Source organism: Lepisma saccharinum, chromosome 6, assembly GCF_977018435.1.
Source record: "Lepisma saccharinum chromosome 6, izLepSacc3.1, whole genome shotgun sequence".
Taxonomy (NCBI): Eukaryota; Metazoa; Arthropoda; class Insecta; order Zygentoma; family Lepismatidae; genus Lepisma; species Lepisma saccharinum.
Genome location: NC_139234.1, coordinates 3,392,476 through 3,407,323, shown reverse-complemented (window position 1 = coordinate 3,407,323; position 14,848 = coordinate 3,392,476).

Genomic DNA, 14,848 nt, shown 5'->3' with positions numbered 1-14,848 from the left:
TCCCGCGTTGCAGCCAGACGCCATACCGACTAGGCCATCGCTGCTCTAATTCCACATTAGCCTAATAATAGCACTAAAAAGTGGTGTCCATAATAATGACTTGCCGCAAATACAAGAACCGTTAATTTTGAAATACCGTCTATAGGATATATAGACGCTCCGCAAAAAAATACCAGATTTAGAGAGTCTACATATAGATCCGCCGCGGGTAATTAGTAAATACGTACATAAAACTACAATAGAGAAATTCCATGGCTCGACAGATCTCTGCGAGCCAGAGCTGCTTTTTGGTTGGGTGACGTGTGATCAGTGCATAGAGTCCCATCGCCGCTGCTTTCTGGCTTTGGAGATCGCACAAGTCTTATTTTCAATTATGACACCATTAAGCCTTGTTTCCATGATATGAAAAACTCAATATGCTGACCAAGGCAGTAATTTATTTTATTATAAAACATAAACTAAACGTAACGTTTCAACCTTCTAGCAAGGTCTTCTTCAGACTCTGCACCAAGTACAAAAGTAACAAGGTACAAAAACAGGACCTGCAGAGTCTGAAGAAGACCTTGCTAGAAGGTTGAAACGTTACGTTTAGTTTAGTTTATGTTTTATAATAAAATAAATTACTGCCTTGGTCAGCATATTGAGTTTTTCTTATTTTCAAGTAGCTTCCCAATAGCACTCACGACGGTGGGTCAACGCCAAGATATTTCCTGGGTGACCCTTTGATTACGATGCGACGTCGTTACCACTACGTCATCGAGGAGGCCCGTGGCTTACGTAGCCGCGAAACTATTGAGAATACCTAGCAAACAGTGAAAGCTCTAGAATGCTCTAGAGTGTACAATGGTAACTTTCTAGCACCACTTTCCCTTTCCTTCTCATTTCAGTGGACACTTCGTCTTCTCCAAATATCATTGCTTGTAAATACGCAATGCAATCAGACCAGAAGTGTGGGTATTAGAGCGTGATCTTGGATGTACGTGTGAGGTGTGCAATTTCCTGTGGAAGACGTGCGAAGTAACACTACAGGTTATTACGCAATGTTTATTGCAATTATCTAACTGCGTTATTTATTGGGCAACTGCCTTGTGCCTTAATTGGATCCTTTATGCACAATTGTCAGCTTGTTCTCTGCAATTTGGTGTAATTTTCAAGCTTCCGTTAAAGGGTAATGATTCTCAACGAGACTGTTTCACTGTTATGCTGTGTTTCACTTCCTTCACTTGTATTCTTCTACGTCTGTTTTTTTTTAGATATTTATTATAAACGTTTCTCTATTATCACTCGTACATTTCTGTTCTTGTTTGTCATTCGTTTTCAATCCTTGTTTTTAGTTTTAGCGCGGTTTCTCATTTGTACTTATTTTATCTCTGTTCTTTGACATACTCAGCGAATCGGTGTTTCTAATCGAAGCATTTGAGTTTTTGTTTGTTTTAATGTTGTCTATTTTATGCACAGATAAGCTCAACAAGACAGGATGTACCGTTTAAAGTGGGATCCGAACTATGTTGGTCCATCGGCAGTGGCGAGCCCAGGATTTTTAAAAGGGAGGGGGTTATGTACACTTTTTCTGGTAGTCAGCTCTCATTTCGCCAACTTTTCCTACCTTTGATTTTCTTTTCTTAGTTATACTGGGACAAAGTGGGGGTTATAACCCCCACCAATCCCCCCTTGGGCACGCCACTATCCATCGGTACCGAAACTGTAACCCCTTGATTAGAAGGCAACTACGTTACGTGGAAGCGCGAGGCATAGCAAGACATGTACACACACCGGCAATAATAATCGGGCACCTAGATCCTGAAATAATCGCTTCTCTTCAAGGCGCTATGTGTGTTGCCTAACTCTACGGCAACTTCTAACTTCTACCACCGCTGCAGAGTTAGGCAACACACACAACGCCTTGCAGGGAAGCGAGTATTTCAGGATATAGGTGCCCCATTTTTATTGGCGGTGACTGTACATATAGGTAGACCAATCAGAACTTGTGAGTGAACGGACATTGCTGATGAGAATGAGACCAGAAAGGGGTTTTCGGTAGCCTATGCACAAACACACCTACTGCTACTGTACTAAGAAAGACGAAGGATAATAAGGGGAATATTGCCATATCGTACGAGATGCTATTTTACTCTTTTGAAGTCAATATGTAAACTAGCAAATTTAACACAATTGTGAAAATAGAACTCTCGGATCATTTTATGTACTATTTTTGGCATTGAAAACAAAACAATCCATTATAGGCCTTATTAAGTTTAAGAGTACGGATTTAGTCTTCGGGTACTCTAACACAATAATTTGTCAATTTGTTTACTCACGTGTGAATATTCTGTTTTGGGTAATGTTTGATCTCTCTAGAAATGAAAGCAGAATATCTGATTCTAAATTTTTTACTCTTAAATTGATTGAATGATTGAATTGTTGTTTTAAGTCTACTTTATGCACAGATTGGCTAATCGGGACTGGACATACAGTTTAAAATGGGATTCGAACCACTGTGCTATGTGCCTCTACCGGGTATCGAACCCGGGACCCCTTTTTTACAAGGCAAAGGGGATGTCCTTACACTCTTAAATTATTATGGTGAACGTTACATTGGAGTCCGGGTTTTCTAGTCGATAGATTGTTTGAATGTCACGCGGGTGACCAGGGTTCAATTTCCGGTGTAAGTGATCTCAGGTGGAGATTTTTCAGACCTTCAGTTGCTTCTTCACCTCCATTAATTGTTATTTTTATATTAAAAAATAAATTATATACCTGCAAAAGGCGGTTCCGGACTTCACCCAAGCTATATTAAAAATGTGGTACTACCTGGGAGCAACTATGAGGGGTAAGACGCCCGGGCATGGTGCTGTTCATGTCACCTGTATACCGTGGCTTGTTGCAATAGGCCAGGAAGTCTTATTTTTTACGTTCATTCAGTGCCATAGACAGGATTACAGAGGCGGTTGGACGATTATTTTTTTTCAGGGTGGGCAACTTCTACAGCTCTTGTGACCAGTGACTGGACAATCGTATCTTAGTACGTTTTGGGAATCGCGTTCCAAGATATTTTTGTGAGAAGAGCTATGACGGTTAAAGGAAAGATGCGAGTTCGTTCCTTGTACACCTGATTAATGTATTCTTAAGATTTCAATATGATATTAGTACTAGTACACACGAAAGAGGTTTAACTACCAACATTCACCGATGACATTATGCTGCAATTTCAATTTTAATCACAAAAAGGAGATTAGGCTCCTCCTTGCCATCTGTGATTAACAGGCACTTTATATATATACATTATTCAGTACACTAAACATAAAAATATCATATAAGAAGTGAAAATATCGGCCTCCTCTAAAAGTTGCAGACCATGACGTTCAACTTTTGGTAAAGTTTAAGTATCCCCGAAACGCATTTCTTCAAATTTACAGGAGAAATTACTTACCGAATGCAGTTTCTTTAGAATTGTGGATGTTCGGGGAAGTGTTTTCTCGCATCGTTCATTCAATTTTGCCGGTAAATCATCTATTTTTCGATATAAATGTGTGACCAATGCACGAAAGCTCTTGCATCCATTTACTTCCAGGTGGATGTAGCCTGTGTGTGATGACGTAATCTCGGTCAGTGTTTCCAAACACGTGTTTTTGTAACTGAAGAAGGTACGTTTCCGCAAATGGTTTGTGGGGCTATGTGTCAATGGTTTTTAAGGCTACGTGGGTATTTTTTTGGTGGAGTGGGGTGGAAACACTGCATGCCGACTACGGTAGTGAAACTGTGACCGCCATTTAGCGTGTTACTGAAGGGAAAAAGAAACTAACAAAACTTACTTCATACGTCGAAAATATAGATTATTTCCGTGAAAAAAAAAACAACGAAATGGCACCTTCAAGCATCCTTAGGAATGCAGAATACGTAAGTACCAATGTGAAAAAGAAGAAAATAAAGGAATTTCAGACGTTTCGGGGATACTTAACATTTAATCAACTTCTTTACGCTAAAGTTTTATCACGTGATGCAACTTTTTAAAACCCCATATGTTATTGAAATTCGTAAGAAATATGGCCCCACTCCTACAGGCCCGTAGCTAGGCAGGGGCCAGGGGGGGCTGAGCCCCCCCTGGCGTTGTCGTCAGCCCCCCCTGGCGTTGTCGTCAGCCCCCTGGTATTAGGTAAAACTATTGCATAATTTGTTTGCCGTGACAAGTGAAAATGTAGAGTGTGGATATTATTTGCTCATAACTTGATAGAAGGATAAATTCACAGTACATGAAGAGCAGCTATCACATTTGTTCATCTTGTTTATAAACCGAAGTTTAAGTAACGGGAAGTATTTAGAAGGTTCTCCAAATTTCTTCCACAGGGGATCTATGCACCTTCGCTCCCCCTCTTTCGGCTTCCCCTTGTAGCAGGTCCTTTCCATCTGCATCAAAGGTCATCGGCTCCCAAGTTTTGCGAAGGGAAGTTTTATTGCCCGGTCGGGGGTGGAATATAAGAGCTTGCCCATGCCCTGTCGGGGAAAAACATTGACAAAGACACTTTGTTGAGTTCTTCATTCGTGTAAAGAAGGTTTTGCGTTTGCGCGGGTGTTATTGTGTTTCGTATCTTCGTAAAACCGATTCCTGTGATAGTGAGTGGTTTTAGTGACGAATAATATAACCATGTTTCGTCCTTGGTGTGTAGTATTGTGATATTTTAACGATTCCCCAGCACCATGGATAAATTCATAATTCGTAAAAAAACGTCTGAATCTTTGACCACGGCGACCACCGTACCTACTCTTTCCCCATCTACGGCTGCCTCCAATCAAGAAGAGGATTTCTTGCCTACAGAAGTAAAGGACATTTCCAAACCAGGTGAGGAAATTAAACAGCTAAAACTCAAACATTACCCCCGAAATGCTGATGGACGGTGTTTTCAAAGTGACTGGTTTAAAAGGTTCAAATGGTTAGAGTATTCGCAATTTTTAGATGCAGCATTCTGCTATGCTTGTAGACAATATCGGCCTTTCGGATGCAAAGAAGTGGCCTTTACATCTAAAGGTTTTAAGAACTGGAAGGCAGCTCTCGATAAAACCAAAGCAGGGCTAGTGAAACATGATGCGACACTTACACACGTAGAAGCAATGTCAAGGTGGGCAGAAAAGCAAAACCGTTCGTTGGTGGGAAAATCTATTTCTACACTAGTCAACCAGAATGTTCTTGAAAAGAATCAATATTATATCAAGAGCATTGCTGAAGTTATTCAGTTCCTTGCAATAAACGAATTGCCTCTTAGGGGAACGTACCACTTAGAAGAACATGAGGAACAAAGCCTGTTTCGAAATCTTTTCGAGTTCACGCTTCGAAAAGATGAGAAACTGGCAGACTGTTTTAAGCAGGTGCCTAAAAACGCATCTTACTTGTCCCCTGAAATTCAAAATGACATTATTGAAATAATGGCTGACATCGTACGTGAAAACATTGTTAGTGACATTAATAGTGCAGATGTTCCTTTGTATACTTTGCTTGAAGACGGTACACGAGATAAAAACAACAGAGAAAACGTAGCCATAGGAATCCGCTATGTAAAGAATGGGACAGTCATGGAATCAATTCTGTGCATAGAAACACTGTCAGCTTTTGATGCAGAGTCTTTTGCAGATCTAACACTAAATATTTTGCAGAAATATGGTTTGGATAGTGCGAAATTGCTCAGCCAGTGTTTTGACGGGGCTTCAGTTATGAGTGGGAAGAAAGGTGGTGTGCAAGCTTTAATCCAGCAACGGCTTGGGCGTCTAATTCCTTACGTTCATTGTTTTAACCATCGGTTACATCTGGTAATTGTTAAATGTGTGGATGAAATTTCTCCAATTAAACACTTTTTCGAACAGAGTTCCATGTTGCACAATTTTCTAAAAAAGGGAAAAGTTGCCATTTTATACGAGGGGAGAAGTCTTTCGCGACTTTTAGAACAACGTTGGTCAGGACATTTAAAAATGACGAGAACAATATTTGAAAGCTACAGAGATATAATTCATGTTTTGCAGTTGGTGAAAAATGGATATTTTAACGGGGATGACGTAGCAGCAAGTGTTGGTTAGCAGCAGTTTCGGTTTTGCTTAGTGTTCATGAAAAAGATCCTTGAAATATTAAGCCCAGTTGATAAAATGCTTCAAGCACGTAATGTTCATTTGGATGCTGGTAGAAAGATGATTGAAGCTGCCACAGAAACATTAAGGAGCATGCGTCAGGAAGATGTGTACGAAGGCATTCTGCAAGAAAGTAATGTACTGCTAGAAGAGGATGCAATTCATGAAGATATTGTTGAGCACCCCACAAGAAAGAGAAAACGAAATACACAGTTGCAAGACTTCGTTATCACTGACGTCCTAGGAGAGGAAAAGCTCACATCTCTCACACAAATATTCTACGAATGTTTAGATCTTGTGCTAACAGAAATAAATAGACGTTTTACCAATAACGACGACTTATTGGAGGCTATATCATCGGCTGAGTCCCTTCAATTTAGCAACATTGAATATTTATCAGCCTTTGGAATCACCATTCCGTCAAAAGAGGAACTAACTGTTGCCAATGCATATCTCAAGAAACTGGATTCCCCTGATACTTTTAAAGAACTGTACAAAACTAGAATGGCCTACGAAGACACTTATGCTCTACTTGCTGGCATAAGAACTTTTGCATGCAGTACAGCGTTGTGTGAATCCACTTTCTCTGTGTTAACCCGCATCAATAGCCCTCAGAGACTGTCAATGTGCAGCAAGCGCCTGGCAAATCTTGTTTTTCTGGCATTTGAGAAGAAACGAGCATCGAACATAGATATGTCGAGACTGCTTCACAGGTTCAACAACATGAAGAATCTCCGACTCCAACTTTTTTAAGGCAGAGGTATGTACTGTAGTCACTATTATTGAATATTGTGCATTTTTCATATGCTAACTAACTAACTAACTAAGTCTCTAGCCTTCTTAAACCCGAAGGTTCATGGCTGCAGCAACACAGGCCTTCCATCTTTCCCTATCTTGAGCAAGATCTATATACTCTTTTCCATCCCTACCGATTTCCCTTAGGTCCATCTCAACGTTGTCCCTCCATCTTCATCTTGGCCTTCCTACAGGTCTCTTACCATCAGGTTTCCCAACAAGAATCCCGTAAACTCCTCTTTCCTCTCCCATTCGTGCCACATGGCCTGCCCACCTAAGTCTTCTTGATTTAATCATTCTAATAATATCTGGACATGAATACAAATTATGTAGTTCTAAATTATGTAACCTTCTCCACTCACCTGTCTCCTCATCCCTTTTAGGTCCAAAGATTTTCCTAAGGATCTTATTTTCAAATACTCTCAATTTATATTCCTCTTTCAATGTAAAGGACCAAGTTTCACATCCATATAATACTACAGGCAAAATTACTGTTTTGTATATTTTAACTTTTAGTTTCTTAGATATAAAACGAGAAGACAAAAGTTTATGAAGAGAGAAGTAACATGCATTTTTCATATGGGATACAAATATTTGTGTAATCAAAAGTGTATGAAGTGTTTAGTAAGGAATGAGGTCAGTAGCAATCAATTAACACTTCGAGAAATGACCGTGTTTTAGAAGATATTGAAAAAGAGGATATTATTTGTATTATATTTCTATTTCTTTAATGTTTTATATTAACTTAATGACCCCCTTAACACACACAAAACAGCTTACCTTTATTTAATGTGAAACGTTTTTTTTAAAAGTCACCTGATAAACCGTGAGCCCCCCCTGATAAACCGTGAGCCCCCCCTAGAGATCAATTCTAGCTACGGGCCTGCACTCCTATTATGTGGTCCTCCAAGCTACGTCATACGAATAATTCCAAACTTACAAAAAGTGTCCTATTGCGCAAAGATTCGTTCAACTGAAGGCATGACCTTTCTCTAAGGGCAGTGTTTCACCTTTAACCCCGCAAGTACACCACGAAGTATAAGAAACATTATTAAGACCTGCCAAATGAGAGAACTGCAGAGAGTAAATGATCTTTCCAGCAACAGGCTTTTGCTTCTCAGAACAGAGTTAACAAAAACAGCAAATTGTAAGCCTCCACACGGAATAAGTATAACGAAAGAAGTGTAATTGGGGCTTTACATAGGAAAATTACCCGTTTGGGGCCATTCCACAAATTAAGACGTCCATTTCGAGAACGTAAAAAAGTGTAAGACATGACAGGAAAGATAAAGCATTATGTACTTCATGCATCGAAGTTGAATCGTTGCGCAGTGTTGGCCTAACACAAACTGGAAAACCCCAATTGCGAACCGATTTGAAGCTTCTAATCAACGGTGCTGAAAAAATGTACGCTCTAATATCTCGATTTATCTCGATTTGCTCGTTTGTATGTCTCAATGAGTCGATAATCGATGTCTCAAAGAATAATATAGGGTTTACGGTGTTTTTTTGATGACAATGAAGTTAAAAGTAAAAGTGATATAATAATAATAATAATAATAATAATAATAATCTAGACATTTCGGGATGGCTTCTTACAATGTACCTAATAATAATGATACTAACTAACTAACTCTCTAGCCTTCTTAAACCCGAAGGTTATGGCTGCAGCAACATAAGCCTTCCATCTGTCTCTATCCTATCAAGATCAATCCAATCTTTTACATCCTTACCGATTTCCTCTAGGAAACGCCATGAAGCGTAAGATGCAAGATGCGAAAGCCTGGAGGTTGCAGTGATATACGTGCCTAGTAAGGCAGTGGACGATGAATGAATGGACATTTACCACCATCATTATTATTATTATTATTATAATATAATATAATATAATATAAGATTCATTAAAATTAATATTATCTATCATCTAATATCTTCTTCTTCCCCGGACCTACCTCCGTGGCGGAGTGGTTAGCATACGACGCCTGAGATTACCTGTTCTAATCCCGGTCGGGGCATGGGTGTTCCTAATCAATTTCACCACATAACCCAGTACGCCACTGCCTGCTTTGTATCAGATCTCATTCACGTGTGCATTATCTCTATATTGTCTTCCTAACATTCACTGAGAACAGTCGAACATTTCCGACCGCCTCAGGTGGGAATTTCGGTTTTCACCATCAAAAAGAGAATTTGGCCCCTTTTCAACCTCCGTGACTAATGGACCAATTCGACTATCCTTGCACTTTTTTTATATATTGTTCAGTACTACAAATATAAAAATACCAACCAAAACTATTTTCATTGTGATTCAAAAAATAAGTAAAACAAATAAAAATATCGGTGTACTTTAAATTTTGGGGCCAGTTTGCCATGCGAAAAGTTAATTTAGGATGCTCAAATTTTTGCCAGAGTTTATCACATAATGCACATTTTTAGCCCTATATGTTTCTGAAATTCGCAAAAAGATAACTCGACCCACCCTAGTGCGTGTGGGGCTCCCTGAACTTTTGTCCACTCTGAATCGCTTCTTGCATAATTCTTCTTTTCTTTCTCCCTTTTGATGGCATGAAAAACTCATGTCAATAAATTTCATTCTTCTATGTTGATGTCCGTTGGAGAATTATCTGAGGACGCTCTGTAGGTTTGATAGAATGCCTACAGGCATATATATTCATGCCAGCCAAAAAATACACAGCAGAAATATGCAATTAATTAGAGATCATTTACAGAAATATCGGCGGAAACAGTATTGTTTTTATCGGCTGACACATATTAATCTGTACTATCCACACAGAATAATAATAACTACAAGAATAATAAAATCATTTTATCAGAGTAGGTTTGTATCACCCTCAAGGGCCAATTTAACAACAAAATTTTGTCTATAATAAAGAGTAATACAGTAACTAATTCAAGAAAAATGAACATTTCAAAGACATTTCCATCAATTTCATGTTTTATTCTCTCATTTTAGAGGCATAAAAGGAGCTCCTAAGGACACGAATAACGCACACATAAGCATTTTTATAGTTAAGAATATATAATAGGCCCTGAGCATTGTGAATAAGATTTATAATAAGTTCGGCAATAGTCTGTTCACATTAGAATAAATCATCGGCTTCGAGAGTGAATATGCTCAGAATGGACAAGGCTGATTCATCGCCAACGCATGGTCGTAAACAGCTAACAAATGCATCATTTCGCCTCCGTCCATATTTCACCCAACGGAGCATAAAAACTTCAGCCTTTATGTCCAGATAATCGCCCTCTTGGCTTGGTATCAGTTGGTAAATAGCCTGTGCATTCCCGACACAAGATAGGAATTAGCCTGTGGAATGTAAAATTATCTATACTGCGGAGGAGATCTAAATGAAGAACCAACCCACTGTCTGGCTTGGAAGCAGACGTCGAAAAAAGGAAAGGGGTAAAAAAAAGTGGAGGTGCGTGTTCAATAAATTATATCAAGATCCACCGACACCATCAGTTCTTCTCCCGGCTAATAAAGCAAGCTTCAACGTTAACATATGCCTAAAAATTCTTCCGAGAAACACTTAATTCAGTTAATGGTTAACTCTCAAGCGTAACGCCCATTACTAAAGACATACACGCAGACAGATTTCTTGGAAAACGTTTCAGAGAGAGAGAGAGAGAGTGTGTGTGTGTGTGTGTGTGTAAGGTTGAAACTATGTTGTACGATGCATTGGATCCACCCTTACTTCGAATTAGTTTGCTAGGCGATCGATAATTGTTTTCGAGATCAGGGACCTTTCTAAGTATTATCACTTCCCAGACAAAGCTGAGAGATTAAAAAAAAGTTGTATTAGACTCGTTTTAGTTTGGAGATCCGGATCAGATTTTAAACTGAAAGGAGAAGAAGAAGAAAGATGACACAAGGCGGTCGAAATCTCCGAATAATGCTCTCAAGTTCTCACTAATATGACTTGCACGTAAAATCCTAAAAACTTCGCGAAATAAGATAGCTTTCAAACCATTTCCATTATGTAAAATTAACTTTTAACGAACAAGGTAGAATCGGCATTACCAGATTCATGTATAGAGATCAAAATAATACAGATTGAAATTCAAATTCTTTGAGTGAGCGAGGTTCAGCCTGAGGCTGTTCTGCCACCTAACCCACAAAGATTAACATATTAACAAAGAGGAAGACGGGGGTGGGAGGTACTTACATAATGTAGTCCAACAATAAAATACAATTTATGGAAAAATATATTGAAATAATATAAAATCGACACTGAGAGAAATTTTTAATTCGTGATGCATCAATACGTTCAGCCCAAGGCTTGAACAAGCAGCTTCTTTTATGACTAACTAACGGCTGATCAGCGCATTTAGTCCCATCGCCACTGTTATTTGGCTATCTAGACCGAGCTTGCTTATTTTCAAATCCTCACGATGCTGGATAAAGACTGAAATTTAAGTTCCCACTAGTATCCTAACCCTGGGTCGGTAATGATAACGATTGGCAAGTTCTGAAAATAATGTCAAAATTGGGATATTCGTCTAAAATGCTTCAAGTACGAGTATCGACGGATGAAAATACACTGCCTTTCAAAAGTTAAACACGCAACGCAATTTTTCGAAAGCTTATTTAAATTTGAGTGGCTGAAAATCGCTGCGGATGTAGATGTCAGTTTTTATGTGTAGCTTCGTTTTTGTAAGTAGAGAGTGAATCATCTGTACCTAGGTGCTTAATCTGTGCTCTTGAAATAACATAAAAGCATACTTCTAATAACCTTGATAAAAGCGAGGATTTCTTGCAAGAATCATCACACTTGCGTTGAAGACGCCAGCATTCTGAAGGGTTTTGGTGCATTTAAAAGCTGATACCAAGTGTTTATAACTTTTGTAGGATTGTTTTTGATAATATTCGTGTTTCTATGGCTGATAGAAGACGAATGACAGGTATTGAGCGCTGGGGGTGCTGTCGGACGCATTGAAGCAGGACAATCAATCAAAGATGTCGCTATTTTCTTTGGCGTTGGTCATCCGGTAATTTCTCGATTATGGAAACAATTCCAAACAAGTCAAACAGTTGTCTGGAGACTTGTGCTCGGTCGTCCAAGGGTTACCGCCCCTCTGATGATCGATATATTGCTATAGTAGCCAATTGGAATCGACGAGCGACCTCCACAACTGTTACATCCATGGTTGCAGCGGGACTTGGTAAGACAATATCTGCCAGTGCTGTGCGCCGAAGGCTCCACATGAAGGGATTGTACGCCCGAGTACCACGTGTTTGTGTTGCACTAACCTTCCAAGACAGAGGGGCAAGATTAAAGTGATGTCGTCAACATGTCAATTGGACTGTCTCAGATTGGTGTAACGTCTAGGGTTACCAGACGTCCGGATTTTCCCGGACATGTCCTACATTTTAGCCTTGTGTCCGGCGTCCGGGAGGAATTTGAAAAATGTCATAAATGTCCTACATTTTGAGCGTCACGTAATAAAATTAGGGAAATACGTGTTTCAGTTAAACAAAGAGAAATCATGCAAGTTACATGTCTATGGACTGCACACTCAAACTCAATAGTGGCATTTATTTTGTTTCAGTCATTGCTGAAAAATAAAATAAAATATTGTCCTGCTAGAGGACAAACGGAAAAACGGAAGCAATTAATGAACAAAAGTTTTGGGGCCGCATTCTGATGACGCGACCGTTCAATGCCTGAGGGTAATTTCTTGCCTTGGGGTTTATACTGATGAAACAAGGTTTTTTTCCATTCTTATTCATTATCTTGATTGTAAAGCAGGGGTTTAGAGAACGAAGTTATTTAGGGTGTCTACTAGTCAAGAAAGTCGTGAAAATCAAGAAAAAATAAAGAAAGTAGGTCAAGAAGTCAATAAAAAGTCAAGAAATTATACTTGTGGTCAAGAATTTTTGCTATCCCAATGACTGATCAGTGGATTCAGTTTATTTTACTTAACTTTTCTGCCCCTTTGGCTAGTCGCAAAGATGAGGATGAATGGCCATAAGATAAGATGCATGAAGAGACAATCACAAACATATAGGGACGAGAACACGACCCCCCCATAAGATTATACTGGCTGTGAATCCAAACGCCAGAGCCTCGCTAGTCTGCAAAATGCAGTCCAGCATGCATTAATAGATATAGATCTATATTTCTTGTTGTATACTGCTGCAGTTTACATTTTAACCAGCCTTTTGGTAGGATTTTCTTTTTAAATATTATTTTCTTAATTGCTAATTTCAAACTTAACCTTTATTTATTCGACCCCTATTTAGGTAAACAAAAACGAAAAATAAATGTATTTTCTTATTAAATATTATTTTCTTAATTGCTAATTTCAAAGTTAACCTTTATTTATTCAACCCCTACTTATGTAAACGAAAAATAAAAATAAATGTATTTTCTTATTAAATATTACTTTCTTAATTGCTAATTTCAAACTTAACCTTTATTTATTCGACCCCTACTTAGGTAAACAAAAACGAAAAATAAATGTATTTTCTTATTAAATATTATTTTCTTAATTGCTAATTTCAAACTTAACCTTTATTTATTCGACCCCTACTTAGGTAAACAAAAACGAAAAATAAATGAATTTTGGATTTGATATTTTGGTAGACACCCTGTTATCCAACTAAAAATTACCCAAGATGAAACTTCTGGAACCATTTCTATGGTAATTGCTGAATATTTGTTTGCCATTACAGGTAATAATGCAAAGGTTGAGAGACTACTTTTATTACCATCAGCACAACGGACTCACGAGAGAATTTTTTTTAATAAAGTCTGTAAGAAGTTTGGTACTGGCCCAAATAATATCAAAGAGTTTGACTGTCCAGTCTCTCATAAATATATTTTGACTGAAATTTTGGGAAATATTGGCTCCTCTGAGAAGTTCCGTTAAAACAGGTGCATTGTTTAGTATAATTACAAGTTTGGAAATTTTGAATTAAAGAATTCATTAAGAAATATTTTTTTTTACTGAAAAGTGTCAATTTTAAATTACTCTCTAACGTGTTTTATAGAAATATGTATTATTTATTGTGAATGTTTTGTGTCCTACATTTTGACTCAGTGTCCTACATTTTGGAACATAATGTCCTACATTTCCCTCATAGCGATCTGGTAACCCTAGTAACGTCCTGTTCACTGACGAGTCCAGATTTGCCCTGGAATCAGATGATAAGCATGTAAGGGTGTGGAGAGAATGAGGCACACGCAATCAGGCCAAGAACATCACGCATTCACAGGTGGCAGCGTCATGGTGTGAGCTGGAATTTCAATGGGATATCGCACCGAGCTGCTCATCTTTAAAGGCGGTTCTGTGACGGCTGCGCGGTATCGGGATGAAGTCCTAGACCCCATTGTGAGACTCTACGCTGCAGCAGTTGGTCCTCATTCCCTCCTTATGAACGATAATGCCCGTCATCATCGAGCCAACATCGTTGACGAGTACCTGGAAAGTGAGGGCATTTTTCGTATGGAGTGGCCGGCGTGTTCCCCCGACCTTATTCCCATTGAAAACCTTTGGGATGCCCTCTGTCGTGCTGTCTCTGCACGTTTACCTCCTCCAACCAGTCTCACTGACCTAATGAAGGAATGGCCATTGCTCGCATCTGCGATGGTTGATCACCTCATTGAAAGCATGGAAAATCGTTGTAAAGTTTGTGTGAGGGTCCGGGGTGGTTACGTGCCATATTAATGTAAGTTTTGTTTTGGTCACATACCGTATTACTGTAAGTTTTGTTTGGTTTGTTTGCCTTTAAATATCATTATGTTAATGACCCAAATGTGACGTCATCATATAACTTACGAAATGTAATTTTTTTCATCTCTGTACACATTTCTTGTTTTCTTTAATGCATAAACACATTTGCTACCTTCATGTGCAATTTTGTGTTAATCAAAGCTTTACTTTTCCATTTTCGTTGATTTTACCATCGCGTGCTTAA